Genomic DNA, 6,419 nt, shown 5'->3' on the forward strand with positions numbered 1-6,419 from the left:
TGAACAGGTTTAGGCTGGTCATCTATGATATGTAGGTTATATACAGTACATTCTCTGTCCTGCTACTGGTAGGACTATAACATTATGTGAACTGATCTGAACAGGTTTAGACTGGTCATCTATGATATGTAGGTTATATACAGTACATTCTCTGTCCTGCTACTGGTAGGACTATAACATTATGTGAACCGATCTGAACAGGTTTAGGCTGGTCATCTATGATATGTAGGTTATATACAGTACATTCTCTGTCCTGCTACTGGTAGGACTATAACATTATGTGAACTGATCTGAACAGGTTTAGACTGGTCATCTATGATATGTAGGCTATAGCTGAGGTATAGACCTTGATCTGCATATCACTAACAAACTGCTATTATACATTATAACCTAGTCTACTTTACATAATATAACATATACATATCACTAACAACCCACTACTATACATTATAACCTAGTCTACTTTACATAATATAACATATACATATCACTAACAACCCACTACTATACATTATAACCTAGTCTACTTTACATAATATAACATCTACATATCACTAACAACCCACTACTATACATTATAACCTAGTCTACTTTACATAATATAACATCTACATATCACTAACAACCCACTATTATACATTATAACCTAGTCTACTTTACATAATATAACATCTACATATCACTAACAACCCACTACTATACATTATAACCTAGTCTACTTTACATAATATAACATCTACATATCACTAACAACCCACTACTATACATTATAACCTAGTCTACTTTGCATAATATAACATCTACATATCACTAACAACCCACTATTATACATTATAACCTAGTCTACTTTACATAATATAACATCTACATATCACTAACAACCCACTACTATACATTATAACCTAGTCTACTTTACATAATATAACATCTACATATCACTAACAACCCACTACTATACATTATAACCTAGTCTACTTTGCATAATATAACATCTACATATCACTAACAACCCACTACTATACATTATAACCTAGTCTACTTTACATAATATAACATCTACATATCACTAACAACCCACTACTATACATTATAACCTAGTCTACTTTACATAATATAACATCTACATATCACTAACAACCCACTACTATACATTATAACCTAGCCTACTTTACATAATTTAACATCTCTTACTTGATGCATTAAACCTTTCTGAATGGATCAATGATTTCCCCCTCAGATCAATCATGCCCAGTTCAGCCCTTCTGTCTATATTCTCAGATACGTTGAGAAAATAACAGATTGAAAGACAATAAATTGCCTACTTTTAATGAATACAAATAATTGTGAGACATGGCCTTATGTTGCTGTAATGTCTAGAACTACCTTAACAAACAGTGACTTATTATTATTATTATTATTGTTATTATTATTATTATTATTATTATTATTATTATTATTATTATTATTATTGTTGTTGCTGTAATGTCTATAACTACCTTAACAAACAGTGACTTATTATTATTATTATTATTATTATTTTTGACAGTTACCATGGAGATGAAATGTCACAACTACATGTTCATGTGATGCATTAAATCACCTGACTGTTTCGATATGTCTGTTAGTAAATGTTTTATTTCTAAGAGATAATGAATAAATAAGAAAAATTGACAATCAATTATTAGTTGTTACTGTTAACCACAACCTACATGCTGGATCTCTGTTTAGGGGTCAGTGCTCTAAAATGAGTCTATCTGGGGAGAGAGAGGAGGGCGGCCCTGCCTCTAAAATGCATCTCTCTGGGGGACATGACACCAAAGCTAAGAGGTAAGATGAAAATGTTATGAAGATTTGATTAAGTTTATTTCCAAAATAATTAGCTTTTTTAAGATGAATGCACTTACTGTAAATCACTCTGGATAAGAGCATCTGCTAAATCAGGGGTTCTCAATCTGGGGTCTGTGGAGGTACTGCAGGGGTTCTCAGTCCGGGGTCTGTGGAGGTACTGCAGGGGTTCTCAATCCAGGGTCTGTGGAGGTACTGCAGGGGTTCTCAATCCGGGGTCTGTGGAGGTACTGCAGGGGTTCTCAATCCTGGGTCTGTGGAGGTACTGCAGGGGTTCTCAATCCGGGGTCTGTGGAGGTACTGCAGGGGTTCTCAATCCGGGGTCTGTGGAGGTACTGCAGGGGTTCTCAATCCGGGGTCTGTGGAGGTACTGCAGGGGTTCTCAATCCGGGGTCTGTGGAGGTACTGCAGGGGTTCTCAATCCGGGGTCTGTGGAGGTACTGCAGGGGTTCTCAATCCGGGGTCTGTGGAGGTACTGCAGGGGTTCTCAATCCGGGGTCTGTGGAGGTACTGCAGGGGTTCTCAATCCGGGGTCTGTGGAGGTACTGCAGGGGTTCCGCGGCACCCTGACTGTACTCGTTGCAATGTAAGACATTTGATAGAATTTTCACGACACGACCACTTTGCCTACTCTTAATTATTGCCTAATATAATGGAATGCATATTTTTTTTACCATTTCTGATCGTTGTTACAAGCAGACTTTTGACAATATAACCGTTATATCAACACACTCTTCACACCCGTTTAACAACTCTAAATAGCTTTGGCATAGTAGGCATCAAGTCCCTTGCCAATAATGTTGCCTACGACATTGCATACAATGTTCATTTTCATGGAACACATATTACTCCCTAGAATCATTCAATTGCCACATTTATATCCATGTCCAATTTAGGATTGTTTTTTAACAATGTGATGTTGCGCTCCAAAGGGACACCCGGCCAGGGATTCGAATCAGCCACCTTTCAACCACAAGTCCAACTCCTGCCACAGCTCCTACTCCTTAGCCGCTGGGCGAAAACCTGAGTTAATCTTCCAAAATAAGCATGAGTTAATCTGCCAAAATTAAGACAAAATGGTATCACTTGTTATACATAAATCATTGCCAAAAGCACAAGACATGCATGTAGGTCTATTTTATTTATGGATTGATCATATAGATATACAAAACATTATTTTTTACTTCTCTAGGATAGGGGGCAGCATTCGGTATTTTGGATGAAAATCATGCCCAAATTCAACTGCCTGCTACTCATCCCCAGAAGATAAGATATGCATATTATTAGTAGATTTGGATAGAAAACACTCTGAAGTTTCTAAAACTGTTTGAATCATGTCTGTGAGTATAACAGAACTTATTTAGCAGGCGAAACCCCGAGGACAAACCATTCAGATTTTTCTTTTTTTAGGTCACTCTCTTTTCAATGGTTTTCCTTGGGAATCCAGATTTCTAAGAAACGTTCTTGCAGTTCCTACCGCTTCCACTGGATGTCAACAGTCTTTAGAAATTGGTTGAGGTTTTTCCTTTGTGTAATAAAGAAGTAGCACTGTTCAGAACGAGGGTAACTTCAAGTGTACTGTTAGATAGAGGCGCGTGACCAGAAAGCTAGCTACAGTTTGTTTTCCTCCTGTATTGAACACAGATCATCCCGTCTTCAATTTTATTGATTATTTACGTTAAAAACTACCTAAAATTGTATTACAAAAGTAGTTTGAAATGTTTTGGCAAAGTTTACAGGTAATGTTTGAGATATTTTGTAGTCACGTTGCGCAAGTTGGAGCCGGTGTTTTTCTGGATCAAACGTGCCAAATAAATTGACATTTTGGATATATATCGACGGAATTAATCGAACAAAAATACCATTTGTGATGTTAATGGGACATATTGGAGTGCCAACAAAAGAAGCTTGTCAAAGGTAAGGCATGAATTATATTTTTATATCTGTGTTTTGTGTCGCGCCAGAAGGGTTGAAATATGCTTCTCTCTCTTTGTTTACTGGGGTGCTATCCTCAGATAATACCATTGTTTGCTTTCGCCGAAAAGCCTTTTTGAAATCTGACATGTTGGCTGGATTCACAACAAGTGTAGCTTTAATTTGCTATCTTGCATGTGTGATTTAATGAAAGTTAGATTTTTATAGTAATTTATTTGAATTTGGCGCTCTGCATTTTCACTGGCTTTTGGCCAGGTAGCGTCCCACATATCCCAGAGAGCAATTACATGTGGCGCAGGAACCACTGACTCGCTGCATTATTCTATAGTATTATCAAGACACCTGCTGTTAACTCTTAACTTCTTAGGACAGCTCACGAGGTATCCTAAATATCTGCTGACTAGGTGGGACTAGAGACTTCATGCATAGCTTTAATTTATACCCATAAGTGTAAAATGTCTTTATTCTCAGCACTTATACGACCAATTCTCTACTCTGAGACGCTTTGTGGACATGGTCCCAGATCTCAGAATAACGACGGAGTTCACTACAGTGTTGAGACGGCGAAGTCTATTGTTCAATTAGCTTTTTGCTTTACAGTCAGGGACAGTATGAGTGTAGCCAGATCCTTTTCGCTCTCTATCCTTGTTTCATTTTGTGGTTCACTGGATTCGTCATCATCCTCGAGACGAGGGTCAGCCGAAATACCTGCTAGCTAGCCAAGTTAGTCGGTACAGCTAGATAAGCTAGCTAGCTACTATACCAGCAGCATCCTAGTTATCCTAGCTACCACTACATCATTTCCGGCTGCCTGCATTTCTTGTGGACCGATGGAGCTCCCCAGTTGTTTTATCCTCCTGTTAAATCCCGTTGAGGGCTTCTACCTCTCTCGTTGACGGATGCTGGCTACCTCTGTCCGGTTCTCCTCTCTTCACTAGATGGACGGTAAATTTAGTGTTTAACCCCTCTGTGTCCAAGGACCAAACTTTTTGATATTATTTTCGGGGTGCCTCAAGTATGCTGGACACATTACTTTTTTTCCCTAATGACTAGTTCATTGCATTCGCCAGTTTCATAACATTACCATATGTCCCTAGTTATGAGGTAATTGTGAAAAAACAGACCTTATTTCAGGTCATTTATCACCCTGCCAGCTCCTATTAGTTGTATTGAGCACCGTGGCACCAACTCTCCTTCTGAACATTCTATTCCCAGATCATTGTTCTGCGTCACAATGGCAGCTTTGCTATGGTTGGCAATGAAACCTGTCTGCATTAACCGTGAACATTGACCTCAGCTTATTATTAACAAGGTTACAGCTACTTTGTGAGAACTCACTGTTCAACTGTGTACACGTTAAAACCTCTTTGGGATAGGCATCCCGCTAGTGGGACACCTCGACAACATCTGGTGAAATTGCAGAGCGCGAAATTCAAATTACAGAAATATAAATATTTAACTTTCATGAAGATACAAGTGTCATACATCAAAATAAAGATGAACTTGTTAATCCAGCCGCTGTGTCAGATTTCAAAAAGGCTTTACGGCGAAAGCATACCATGCGATTATCTGAGGACAGCGCCCCGCATACAAAAGCATACAATCATTTTTCAGCCAAGTAGAGGAGTCACGAAAGTCAGAAATAGCGATAAAATTAATCACTTACCTTTGATGATCTTCATATGGTTGCACTCACAAGACTCCATGTTACACATTAAATGTTTGTTTTGTTTGATAAAGTCCTTCTTTATATCCCCCCAAAAAATTCTATACAAAGGAAAAAGAACAGAGGGCCCGCTCCCAGTTACACATGAAAAAAAGCTCTAGTTCGACCCGACCACTCATGAAATGCTGTCATTCTTCTTCATTTCTCAGAATACAAGCCTGAAACAATGTCTAAAGACTGTTGACATCTAGTGGAAGCCAAAGGAACTACAATCTGGTCCTATCCACGTATATGGTCAATAGGCTTTCAATGGAAAAACACTCACATCAAAATAATCCCACTTCCTGGATGGATTTTCCTCAGGTTTTCCATATCAGTGTTTTATTATTTAAACAGTTATTTGAACCGTTTTGGAAACTTTAGAGTGTTTTCAATCCAATGCTGCCTGCATGTGCATATCCTTCTTCTGGGCCTGAGTAACAGGCAGTTTACTTTGGGCACGCTTTTCATCCAAACTTTTTAATACTGCCCTCGTTCCCTTAAAGGGTCAGGTAACCCAGTTGTGATGCCTGGCGCCATCAAACATTAAGCATTTGAACCATATTTGTTTTCAGAACAATCAAAACAAAACACATGTCGTATTTTTCAAGATGTGGCAGATTTAAACAGCCTGAAGAAATGTTTTAATGAAGAAATTACGCTCTTTTTGACGACTTGTTGTTTCTAAATGGCTGCTGGGTAATTTGATATGTATCGAAATGTTCGTTTGTAGGCATCAAATTTAGCGAATGCTGCGCAGGTTCACTGAGGTACAAACCAAATGGACAGGTCTAGCTCATTGATTTGTAGATCTGACTCAGTTGCTACCTCAGATTATGAGCCTAGCAGGTGTCGTGAATGAGTTATGTAGTACCCACAGAAGGCCACGAGAGCTATAAACCCATACTGTTTTTTGCCTTAAAAACCCTAAACC

Source organism: Salvelinus namaycush, unplaced genomic scaffold (assembly GCF_016432855.1).
Source record: "Salvelinus namaycush isolate Seneca unplaced genomic scaffold, SaNama_1.0 Scaffold100, whole genome shotgun sequence".
Lineage (NCBI taxonomy): Eukaryota > Metazoa > Chordata > Actinopteri > Salmoniformes > Salmonidae > Salvelinus > Salvelinus namaycush.